Below are 13265 nucleotides of genomic sequence, written 5' to 3'. Positions count from 1 at the left end.
GAAAACTGAAAGCCTACCCCCCAGTGACATACTTCTTCCAACAAAGCCACACCTCCTAATCTTTCTCAAGTACTCTGATGACTAAGAATTCAAATATATGAGCTAAGCGGTCATTCCTATTCAAACCACCACATTCCAATCCTTGACCCCCATAGGCTTATAGCCAGATCATAATGCAAAAATGCATTCAGACCAACTTTAAAAGTCCATATTGTCTATCACAATCTCAACACTGGTTAAAATCCTAAAGTCCAAAGTGTCTTCTAAGACTCATGTTAATCTCTTATCTGTAAGTTCTGTAAAATAAAGATAAAAAAGCAGATCACATACTTCCAACATACAATGACACAGGATATACATTACCATTCCAAAAGGAAGAAAAGGGAGCATAGTAAGGAAATACTGGACCAAAGCCAAACTGAAAACCAGCAGGGTGAACTCCAGTTTCTGCATCTCCATGTCTGATCTCCAACGCCTTTCAGCTTTATTGACTGCAACACTGTGCTCTCGCTCTCTCTCTCTCCCTCCTCTCTCCTCGCTTCTCTCTTCTCTCTCTTCTCTCTTCTCTCCTCTCTCCTCTCTCCTCTCTCCTCTCTCCTCTCTCCTCTCTCCTCTCTCCTCTCTCCTCTCTCCTCTCTCCTCTCTCCCCCTCTTGCTCTCTCACTGGTTCCATTCCCAGTCTGCAGCTCTCCTTGTTAGGATCTCTCACAAAATCCAGGCTTCACCTTCACAGCTTTACACAGTGGTCTCTCTGGGCCTCCATGCTGGTGTGCACCCCTGACATACGTCTGGCCTCAGAGGCTTCCCTTAGTTGCAGAGGGAGATTCTACAACTCCTTTCATGTATCTTTGACTCTAAAGCCAGAACCATGTGGCTGAAGAGACCAGGGTCTTCTGCTTGCTGGGGCTGGAACTTGGCCCTCTCATTTATATACATTTTCACCAGTTTTCTGTTTTCAGCATTTCTCTTCTTGTTATATAGCTTCTTTAGGTCTGTAGATTTAGTATGCTTCTCCTATATTATATGGCTAATACCCACTTATATTTGCTTGCTTATGCTTTCTTTTAATTTCTTTTCACAAGCTGTAAGTTTAGGTAGGTGGATTCTTGCCCTGATAGCACTACTCCCTTTATTTCATTTAGCCTCAGGATTTTCTTATTCTTTCCATCTTGTTGAGCATTGGACTTAGCTCCATTACACTTCCGGGTGCTCCTTTTCTCCTAAATCTGTATGTTTTGTATCTTTCCTTGCTCAATTTGCTCCTTTTCTTTGTATGGATCTGCGTAAGAATGAATATTAATAACCGCACAACAGAGTCAATTACTAGGCTGTCTTAAAATCTCCTCTGCCAATGATATTAATCTAAAACTTGTCATTTTAGCATCAGGTAGGTTTTTTTGGACAAGGACAGAAAGCAGCCACATTCCTTCTTTAGTTGTGGAACTCCCCCACACTTGTGTGCCTTACCCTGTGTCCCCTCCCCAAATATAGATATAGATATAATAAACTGTTTTTCCCCCAAGGTCATATCAGCTTTAAAGTGAATGATGAAGTATGAAAACCTTTTCATATCATATGTGGCAATCAAGGAATAATGCTTATTAATTATTGTAAAAAGATCAACATAATAATTGTAAAACATAGGACTAGCAGTTTACAGATGCCTTTGAAAGGACTCCACACATAGGAAATAATATCTAGCCTTCTTAGGCATGAGATAAATATAAAATAAAACAAGATACTTTTGTTTGGCATACTATGTGATGGACAAAACTTAAAAAGATGTTTTTGAAAAAGATATAAAAATGAAATTACTATAGACTTTTAAATATATCTTCATGTAAATCTCTCTGTGGTTTCATTAAAAATAATAAAAACCATCTAAAATCAATAAAGAAATCCCATTAATTTGTGGGAAGAAACCTTAGATTAGTTAAACATCTCATCTTCCCTTAGAGATGGCACAAATTTGACAAAATAAGAAAGTTTTCTGAAGGATTTCAGTTAAAAAAAAAAGCGTAAGCTGGAGAAGAGCTAACTATGTCATGGATAATTGTTTTTTCCTATGGCAGTGAGACAAGGAGGACTAGAGTTTGATGAAAAAGCTGGGACAGGGAGAGAAAATGGGAATCAGGGATTGTCTTGCCCCAAAGCAAACCTTGAGATAACAGTTTATAAACTGCTTGTTTGTTTAATTTATTATAGCTTGTGCCTATAGACAAATTGTTTAAGACTGTTGCACCTCAGTTTCTACAGTATATGGTATAGAGAGGATATGTATCTCATGTGGGCGCCACAGAGACTATAAAATGATGTAATCAATTATTTAAAGTATTAGAAACAATTCTGGGACATATGTGTTTACTATTATAAGTGCATGCTTTGAGGAGTGTTTTACTCCAGGATTTGTTGTTCTTATTTTAATTGTGATAGTCATCTTAGAGGTATAAAAATAACATTTCTTTTTCATTTATTATTCTACCAAAAATATATAACATTGACTATATTAACCATTTGTCACTGCAAATGAATGACAGTGAAGTCCTTCATGCTATGTGGACATCACTGCTATTTATACCTAACACTTTGGTGTGAGAGTACTTTTAGAAAGCATATTCTTGGGCCAGGAGACAGCTCTATCGGTTAAATGCATGCTGTACAAGCATGGGGACCTGAATTAATCGTGAAAACATCTTCTGTGTCTTTAGTATGGCATTCTTATCTTTCTTCTATGCCTGTAACTCTCTCAATTTAGTCCTTTTCTTGAGTTTGATGCCCAGCACCCACATAAAAAAACCAGGCATGCTGGTGCATACTCATAATCTCAGCTCTGGAAGAAGACATGCAGATCCCTGGTGTTTCCTAGCCAGCCATCCTAGCTGACTTTATGAGCTCCAAGTTCAGGGAAAGACCCTGTCTTAAAAAATAAGGGAGGGGGGGGCAATTGAGAGGGACTTCCAGTGTCAACCCTTCAAACACATATGTACCATAAAAGAAGCATATTCTTATGTTTTCATGCCTTTGAAAATACCTTTGTTTAGAGGATCTTCCCCTTTCCCACACTTGTATTGTCTCTGGTAAGGTCAGTTGTCATCACAATCTCTGGATTAAACCGTCTTTAAATCTGTTTACATATTTTATTATTTCCCTTGCGTTCCCATTGCACTACAGACTCAATTATAGAATTTATCAGAGTTTCAAATGACGTTATTCTTGAGTTCATCATTCCAAACCATTTTACATCTGGTACACAATATATTGGTGACCAGTGACATAAGTTTGTAACCTTTGTGAATCTTTGTAGCAGCTCTTATTGACTGCTAAGACAACCACTCAAGGAATAATGAGAAACAATGCACAAGGAAGGTCAAATACATGTCATGTAGTGTGGCTGTGCTTGAACACAGCCCTCTTGGCTTAATTTATCTCTGCTGAATATTTAGTCTCAGGATTCCTCCTCCAAAGTCCCACATTGCTACAGAGATACAAGATTTCCCTGCCTCTGTTGACAAACCATGGAAGTAGATCTTGTGGGCCAGGTCATCTCCAGCACAATCACAGGAAGTTATTCCATGCCTGGGACAAGTCCCAACTCTATCTGTAAGAGAGCAGAAGGTTACAGACCATCAGGCTGAAGGGTCACCAGCAATCCCTGGACTACTGGAACTCAGCCAGGACAGAGAGGAGCATTGCAACCTGCTCCTGGAAATTCCGAACCCTCTGCCCTTGGGTCCTGTGATCCCTTTGGCAAGGAAATATAGTAAACCTCAGCAGAAAATAGAAGATTAACCAGAATTCTGTTTTTTTTTTTCAATGATTTTTTTTTTCATCTTGTGCAACTTAAAAATATACCTAAGCTTCCTGAGTGTATTCAAGGTGCAACCACTGGAAAGAAAAGTGTAGAGGAGCAGGTCTTTGGAAGTTACTAAAAACCTCCAAGTTGTTGCCAAATGTTTTCTTTCATTTCATGTTCTGGGATCACATCCAAGATTCTTGGAGACCTTACAAATTGCAGTCAGTAATTGAGTAGTTAGATTTCCTAAACAGTAACCAGCATTTACTAAGTATATATCATTAGGAACAAAAGAGTAAGAGAAACGGAATAGAGAAAACTTGTTCAGAGCCAGAGGAATAAGAATGAGAAAGGACCTAAAAAGGAAATTAAGAGTCAGTAAATCAGACAAGAGCAAATATTACTCTTCTTTCCTTTCTTTCCACGGTGTCTTCTTGGGTCCAAAGGAGAAGTTTCTAAGTGAAGTGAAAGAAGTGTTTGGAATATAGAAATAAATTTTGGAGAACAGCTATGATAGCTCTAGCTGATAGAACAGAATTTGCTGAAAGTGCTCTAACATGTGGCTTTGAAGATGTCTTGCTATATGTCTACATTTGTCCCCCAGTACTTCCCAGTAAACTTCAGGGAGAGACAAGAGCAACTAGCCTGAAAACCTTTCTGGCATACCATTTAAGCCATCTTGAAGGCTCATCAACTAACTTAAAAGATGTACCATCTTCCTAATGTACCTCTAGATTTTTTGCCTTGTTTTAATTTATTATTTAATTTAAATTTCTCAGGTATGCATTTGTGTGTGTGTGTGTGTGTGTGTGTGTGTGATGTGTGCACATGGGTATGCTAATGCATGTGCACGTGTGTGTAGGCCGGAAGTTGACATCAGGTGTCTTTCTTCTCTAGTCACAGCATTGAGGAACATTGCTTCAAATGAATGAGAAAATTGAAAATAAGAGAAGGGGCTAGGGAGATAGCTCAGTGGATAAAGTTCTTGCCATACAAGTGTGAGAAGTGGAATTCATATCTCAGCACACACATGCTGTGGCCTGCCTGTAATCCCAGTACTCAGGAGGCAGAGACAGGATTCCCCCAATGCAAGCTGGTTAGGTAGACAGCACTAATTAGGAAGTTCGGTGTTCAGCAAGAGATACTGAGCCCTTGATAACATCTTAATAATAGTATCTGCCAAATGCAAACCAGATACCACTGCTTCAACCCGGAACCCTTGTGGCACTCATGCAGTTGTTAACCAAGTCCTGTCAATTATGTTACCTATTTGTCTTTCTTCATCTGGCCACAGTCACCTCTCTAGCTTTATTCTCTTTCACTTCAAACTTCCTGGTAGTTATGAACTTGGTTTACTGGACTGCTGTCAGCACTGCAGTTGCACCCCACCCCCAAGGTTTAGCCCATAATAGGCATATAATAAGTGCTCTTTTACTACAACATTGAGTAGATTTCCATTTAACATAATGGTTGATGCTTTGGATTGAAATCCAACACTTGTATTTTATGCATTTTTACTTGTTTCACCTTTTAGGGTTCTTCTATAAGATAGAATGTATATTTTAAAGGTATTTTGGATGCATATCTTTTTAAAGATTCATTATTTTAAAATCATTAGTCACAGGAAGTTGTAGAAAGTAGGTCAGTGCTTTTCCCAGCTCCCTTAGTATCAGCATCTCTCACAAGCAAAGGACATTGGTACCATTTAAGAGCTACTATAGGTGGCTCTTGTGACATGTGCACTTGTGTACACAGGTGTGCACAAGGGCAGCCCCTCACTATGTAGATTCATGTAGCTACCTCTGGAACTCATATTCAGAATTGTGCCACCGCAGTAATCTTTCATACTGTCCTTGTGCAGCTGCACCCATTTCAGTGTATTATTTGATGAGCAATGATGCATTGAAAATGTCTTGTATGCCAAGTCTATTAAAAAACTACCTGTTGTACTTTAGAGACCAAGATAGAAAATATCCCTGTTGTAATAAAGCATACCTTTGGCAGCATAGGTTAAGTTTCCAAAAAGCAATGGATTCCAGTTGGTGTTCATTGGCTATAGCTTGGTTTCCAGGGTTTTGCTTATAAGTCGGATGTTTCCAAGCTAGTTCTACTTTCCAAATAAGCACTCTTCATATGTAGTAGTGAGAAATGTTGGGCTAGATCACATGTGATTTGAAAATAGGTTCATAAGAACAGGTTTTTCTCATTTTCTCCTAATATGAGACATCTCCTAAAGATGTCTTATAAAGTCACAGAAAAAGCAGCTCAGAGGGATATCAGTGCCTGTAAGCGATCAGAACAATCAGAATGTAAGCACACAAATCTTTCAGTCCTAGATGACCCTGGCAGGAGAGTGTGTAGCACATCTATAGGTCAAGGAAGTAAGAGGCTCACATTTAAAAACAAAACAAAACAGTTAAGTTAAAAAAAAAAACTGCCATTGCTGAAATGACAATAATGAGAGATCAAAACCTTGATCTTAAGGTTCTTGATCTTGAAATTAAGATAGCTGTGGGTTTTGCCCTCTCAGTCTGACTTGGAAGCCTGGTTGTAGAGGCAGGTTGCTGACCCATCCTGTGCACATATGAAGGAAATGATTTCATAGCTTAGGGATTTTACCACTGCAGAGGGGCAGGGGGCCAAATCCGTTGAAACAAAGGGACAGTAATCACTCTTGCCAGAAAAGCAGTTTAAATCAGAGGCGTCTCTTTACAGCCCCAGATACTTTCAGGATGTTTCCCAGTACATTTCAGTGTCTTTTGACAATGAATACAGTCCAGACAAGCCTCTTCATTTTATTAGAGTGAATTCTAAAGCCAAAAAAGTGAAATTTGTTATAACACTGCCAGGTTTGTTTTACTGAGTGCAGGAATAAAGTAGTCTAACTTCAGCCTCAATTTCCCAACCTACTGATTAACAAATTCTCATTCTAGGTATGCTCTAGGTTAAAGTCACTATCTAGTCACTCTCACATCCAAGCACATACTATAATGTTTGGAATAAAGCATTTGTCTCATTTGAGTTAAAAGCCTGGAACTAAAACTTCCTGGTACTTTAAGTTTCAGGTCAGAGACAATGTGTATCTGGTTGCTCCTAGCAAGTAAGTTTATATGAGAAAATCCTGGATATTAAGTTCATTATAAACCCATAAAGAAGCCATATCTCTTGAGAGTGTTATTTAAAACCTACGTCTGTAGTACCATGTTTGTACTTCAATCATTTAATTATTATTTGATGAACAACTGTTTTGTGGCCAGTCTTACATGGCCCAGAGAATAAAGTGGTGATCAAGAAGAAACACTACTAGATATCACAAAGTGGTGTGTAAAATAGTAAAGAATGGTGTTGCAGTATTTATCATAAGCCTTTGGGATGTGCCAACAAAGGAGGGATGATTAGATTTGGAATTTTCAAGAAATATCTTTCCTTTATTGAGAGTATATTTATGTGGAGTTAAGAGTGGATATGGGAAGGCAATGGGACTATTTCAGTTACCCATGTAAGAGACAGTGGTGATAGGAACTGGGGTAGTTTATTGCGGCAAAGCTGTTTCATGGAAAGAAATATACTGAACAACAAAATGTTTATGTGAGTTTTAGTAGATTTTGTGACTCTCCTGTAATAGTTCTTAGAGTTGTATAATGGAGTTTCATTGTATACTATAGTATTCAGCCCTGCACTGTATGCCTTTCACACAGCATCATTTATTTTGAGATACTTTTAAAATTGTTTTGGTGGATAGGAAGCAAGGTATACCATGCCAGGTATACCAGTATGGGTGGCAGAAAATATGCCCTCTGTATATGCTAAAGTTTGGAGAACAGCTCCTACAGAAAAATACTTTCTTAACAGAATTTTATTGATTCCAAGTTTGAGAAGTTACAGTCCAAAATCAAGTTACCAGCAGCATAATCCATTGCTTCTGAGGAATGGGGGGGGGGATTCTTCTTGTCTTTTGAGTAGCTATCTTATCTTTATGTATTTTCAATGTTTTTCTTTTGTACAGCTTCATGGCCTTTTATTTTTTTCAAGTTACTTTTTCTCTTTTTTAATTAACTACAAGTTATACATTTGCCTTCCCCCAGTCCACTAATAGGGGAGGTCCTCCTTCCCCTTCCCTCTGACCCTATCAGGTCTCATCAGGACTGGCTGCATTGTCTTCCTCTGTGGCTAGGTCAGGCTGCTCTCCCCTCAGGGGGAGGTGATCAAAGAGCTAGCCACTGAGTTCATGTTAGAGAATGTTCCCCTTACTAGGCAACCCACTTGGATACTGAGCTACAACTGTGCAGGGGTTCTACAGGTTCTAGGTTATCTCCATGCATGGTCCTTGGTTGGAGTATCAGTCTCAGAAAAGACCTCTGGGCCCAGATTTTTTGGTTTTGTTTCTCATGGCCTTTTATAAGGACATCAGTCATATGTCATTGTAGCCTACCCATATGGCTTTACTTTAACTTGGTAAAGATCCTGTTTTTCAATAGGGTGATATTTGGAAAGGGGAATACAATAATTTGAGTATGGGAATACAATTCACCTATAACAGGTGACATGTCAGTCACACAGGTTGAAGTATCAGTCCCTCTTCCATAGAGAATGTGTTATGAGTTGGAGGCCAGACTGAGTGAGCTCCAGACCAGCCTTTTTATTTTATTTTCAAATAAAAAGAACATTTTTTGTGCACATTTAAGACTGTGATATATCTCTTAAGTTTCATGTAATTCCCTGATCACCTTTCTATCACACTATTTGTCTTTTTAAATAAATTTTGATATGTATATTTTAGTTTCATAACATGATATTTATGGTGGTGAAATGGTTACCATACTGAGGTATATTACCATGCATCTCACAATTATTGTCATTGTGATAAGAGCAGCTAAAATCTACATCTGATACAATGTATTTTTAAATAATAGTCCTCTATAAGTTAAACATTAGATATCTAAGTTTCTTCATCCTAATCTTCTGCTACTTTGTATACTCTGACCTACATCTCCCCATTTCCTTCTATGCCTTACCCTCACTAACCACCATTTCATCATCTCTGGGCATCTGACTTTAAAAAATGATTCCATGTATAAATGGGGTCATATAATGTTTCTCTTTGTGTCTGGTTTTATTTCACCTGACATTTTCCAAATACACCTCATAAATGCTACACTTCTTCCTTTTTAAAGACTGAATGGCATTCTGTTTTGTAGAAGTACCACATTTTCTTTAACCATTTGTTTACAGTTAAACAAATAACTCTGGAATGAACATAAATGGCAGTGTAGAAAATCTTTATAAGGTGTTTATTTTGTCTTCTTTTGGTATATATCCACAAAAGGAATTTCTGGGTCATCTACTAGTTATAGGTTTAACTTCACAGTGGTCATACTAGTTTATATTTCCTACTAAGTTTACAAGGGTACCCCCCTTTTTTCCACTTTCACAAACAATTGTTTTTTTCCTTTTTATAATAGATAATCAAACTGGGCTGAAGTGATGACCCTTTATTTTAATTTGTGTTTCCCTAATGATCAGTGATGTTGAACATTTAAAAATATCTTAGCCATTTGTATGTCTTTGTAGATGTTTCTTTTCAGGTTCTTTGCTATTTTTTTTCCTCTTGAGACAGAGTCTCATTATGTAGTTTTGAATGGCTTGGAACTCACTATGTAGATCAGATTGGCCTTGAATTCCCACAGATCTTACTGTCTCTGTCTCCTGAGTGTTGGAATTAAAAGTGCTGCAATTAAAACCTATCCAGTTTAAATGGGGTTATTTGTTGCCCTGCTATTGCGTTGTGAATATTCCATTTCAAACTTTTTATTCATTTAAAATATTTATTTATTTGTAATTATGTTTATGTATGGTGTTGTGTACCTGGGTGCAGATGCCAGAAGAGGGCTTTCTGGAGAGCTCTTGGACCTAGGGTTATAAGAGGTAACAGATGTGTGCACTGGGAACTGAATCTGGGTCTTCTGCTAGGCCAGCATTCACTCTTAAGCAATGAGTCATCTTTCCAGTACTAGAAGTTGTTTTTTTTTTTTTTTTTTTTTTATAAATTTCAGAAGTTAAATCTAATCAGATGGCACACGCCTTTAGTTCCAGCACTCTGGAGGCAGAGGCAGACAGATCTCTGAGTCTGAGGCCAACCTGATCTACAGAGGGAGTTCCAGGACAGCCAGGGCTAAACAGAGAAACCCTGTGTCAAAACAAAAAAACAAAATAACAACCAAAAACCCCATATGTCATTTCCTTTGCTGTACAGAAGCTCTTTTCTTCTCTATTATGTGTTGAAACTTGGTATTTAACCTACTTACTTACCAAACAACTTCTAGAACACATTGTTTTGGCCTTTTCACAACCATAGCTCTTAGGCAGACATTTTAAAACCTAAGGAAATTCATGATGGTAATCTTGTATGATTTAGCATAAAGACTGCTTTATATCCTCCTCAAGTTATTATATAACTCTTCTTTTTCCTTCCAGTCCTGATTAAATACTTACAGGCAGATTCATGTCTTTTCTTTCTTTGTGTCTTTGTGCATGCTTTTCTCTCTGGATTGCTTTAGTCTCAGTGTAGTTGCCACTTCTTCCTGGAGCCTTCCTAGACCTCATCTGACAGTGGTCTTTCTCTTATGTGTTCCTTTAGCATCTTGGCTCTTTTTTATTATAACACTTGTCTCATTGAGGACAATTATCTGATTAGCCATCTGCCCACTTCCCCTGCCACACACAAGACTGGGAGTGGCATGATGTGTGACTTGCTCAACTTGGCTTCTCTAGTATATGGCAGTACCCAGCATATTTAGTAGATCAACTGGTACTTTTTAAATGAATGAATTATGAACTTGTCTGTGTCATCTCGCCTCTGTGTAAAAAGCACTTAACATGAAACTTGCTTCTGTGCTCAATTTGATTTCCTCTTTTGAAGTCCTTTTTAAAGAACTAAAACAAAGTTCTTCTTTGCATTTCCTTACTAAAGGGGCCTTTGGAAAGTTTGGGGTACTCCAGGCTTTCCATGGAAGCTTTCTTAACAGGCATGCATGATATCGTCCCGTTCTTTGTCCCTGTTGATTCCAAAGCTGAAATTTCCTGCCTCCTGCATTCTAAACCTCAGAACAAGGTGAATTCCTGTCCTTGTTAATGGCTCACTTCCACTCAGTGCCATAGTTTCTTGTTGTTGTGATTGTTTTTTTGAGACTTGGTCTCACTTTGTTGTCCAACCGAAGTGGAACTCACCATGTAAGGTAGGCTAGGTGTGAATTCATGTAGTCCCATCTGATTCTGCCTCACAAGTTCTAGGATTAAAGTGTACATCACCATGCCTGGTATTTTTTTTTTTGCAACAGGCATTTGAGTTATTCATTTTTCTCTTCCTCTTAGATCATGCCCATAAGCATACATGCATGTTGTTATTTCTTCTGTCTTATAAAAACACAATCACATTGCCTCCTTCATCTTCTGAGAGTCAAATCTCTTCTAAGAGCTTAACATGAATGTAAAGACAGAACAAGGGAAGGGCTTATCTTCCCCAACCCAAATCAGTGACTGTCCTCATGCTTGGTGTCTCTTGTCACAGCCTAGAAGCGCTTTTGATTCTGACATATACTTGTTGGTCTTTTATGACAACTGGTCTTTGCTTTTCAGTACATCTTTGGATTCTCTGTTGTCCTGAATGTCTTGTTATAGCGAGAAAGTTGAATGTATTCCAAATGATGGTTTCTTTTACCCCCATAGTCTTGGTCAGAGTAGGCTTAAAAGCTAGAGATACAGGGGCTGTATCTCTAGCTCAGAGGTTAAGAGAACTGGCAGCTTTTCTGGAGGTCCTGAGTTCAATTCTTAGCAACAACATGGTTGCTCACAGCCATCTATAACTGTACTTCCATGGGATCAAATACCCTCTTCTGGTATGCAGACAAAACATCCATACGCATAAAAAAAAAAACCCAATCCTTTTTTTAACTACTAGAGATACAGAAGACTTCCTATCTGATTGGTCACCATGCTTCCTGGCAGAAACACACATCTGGCTGTCACACATGCCATTGCATGGGAAAGAAAAACCACAGAGCTATAAATCTCTCCTCTTGCATTTTTTTTGTCAGTCTGTTGAACTTTTCTGTGCTCTTTCCCATTTGGGGCTAATGCCACCAATCTCTGCAACAGAAAATAAGTTTAGGCTATCCTGTTGTCTGGTCCAGTTGCATGAGATAATTAAGGGATACCTAAAAGTAAAAAGATGGAGATTTCAGAAGTTCCCTACTTCTCTCTCCAGACTGTGTCTATAAATTGTATTATTAGATTTCCCAATACTGACCTGTCCTTAAAACTATGCAGTAAAGCAGATTGAAGACTGTACACTTTTCATTTAGTACCAGATGTATTATTAGAAAGTTTGGTATGTGGTTTCGTTTTTTTTTTTGTTTTGTTTTGTTTTTTTTGTTTTTTAATTTGTTTTTGAGGCAGGGTTTTTCTGGCTGTCCTGGAACTCACTCTGTACCGTAGACCAGGCTGGCCTCAAACTCACAGAGATTCACCTGCCTCTGCCTCCTGAGTGCTGGGATGAAAGGCATACACCGCCACAACCCTGTGAAACTTTGGTATGGTTATGAACTGTAATACTAGCACCTGGGAAATGGAGGCAAGAGAATCAGGAAGCATTGTCTTGGGTTTGTATTGCTGCATTAAAACATCATGACCAATAAGCAAGTTGGGGAGGAAATGGTTTATTTGGCTTATACTTCCTATTATTGTTTATCATTGAAGGAAGTTAGGACAAGAACACAAACAGGGCAGAAACCTGGAGGTGTTGCAGAGGCCATGGAGGGGTGCTGCCTACTGGCTTGTACATCACTTCTTCCTCAGTCTGCTTTCTTATAGAACCCAGAACCACCAGCCCAGGCATGGCTCCACTCACAAAGGGCTGAGCCCTTCCCCATCAATCACCAATTAAGAAAATGCCCTGCAGGCCTGGCAACAGCCTGAGGTTATAGAGGCGTTTTCTCAATTGAAGCTCCTCTTAGATGACTCTAACTTGTGTCAAGTTGACATAAAACTATCTATCACATACACAATTATTTACTTTATTTAATGTTTATAAATGTTTTGCCTGTTTGTAAATCTTTTTACCACATGTATGACTGGTGTCTATGAAGTCAGAAAAGGCACCCCCTGAACCTGGATTTACAGGTGGCTGTGAGCTGCCATGTGGATGCTGGGAACAGAACCCAGGTTCTCTACAAGAGCAGCAAGTGCTGTTAACCACTTAGTGTCAGCCCATCCTCCGGCTCCTTAAATCAAGAATTTGAGGTCATCTTTGGTTATACAGTGAGTTTGAGCCTGGCCTCCCTCTCTCTCAAAAGAAGTGCTACTTCAGAATGGCAGTCTTTCTTGCTGTCCTTGTTCCTGCCATAAGGTTCTTGGCAGATTTTGAAAAGAAAAAAAAAAAAAAAAAGAACAGCTGGTCTAATAAGTTCATGTCAAA

At 38.6% G+C, this 13265-nt stretch overlaps 1 protein-coding gene across 1 annotated transcript in view; it reads left to right on the top strand.

The window, feature by feature from the left end:
• Gab3 (GRB2 associated binding protein 3) overlaps nucleotides 1-13265 on the top strand; it is a 94761-nt gene that overhangs the window by 36558 nt on the left and 44938 nt on the right. The gene's annotated exons all lie outside the window — the stretch shown is intronic.

The sequence above is a fragment of the Meriones unguiculatus genome, chromosome X, assembly GCF_030254825.1.
Source record: "Meriones unguiculatus strain TT.TT164.6M chromosome X, Bangor_MerUng_6.1, whole genome shotgun sequence".
Lineage (NCBI taxonomy): Eukaryota > Metazoa > Chordata > Mammalia > Rodentia > Muridae > Meriones > Meriones unguiculatus.
This window is presented reverse-complemented; position numbering and strand designations above follow the sequence as displayed.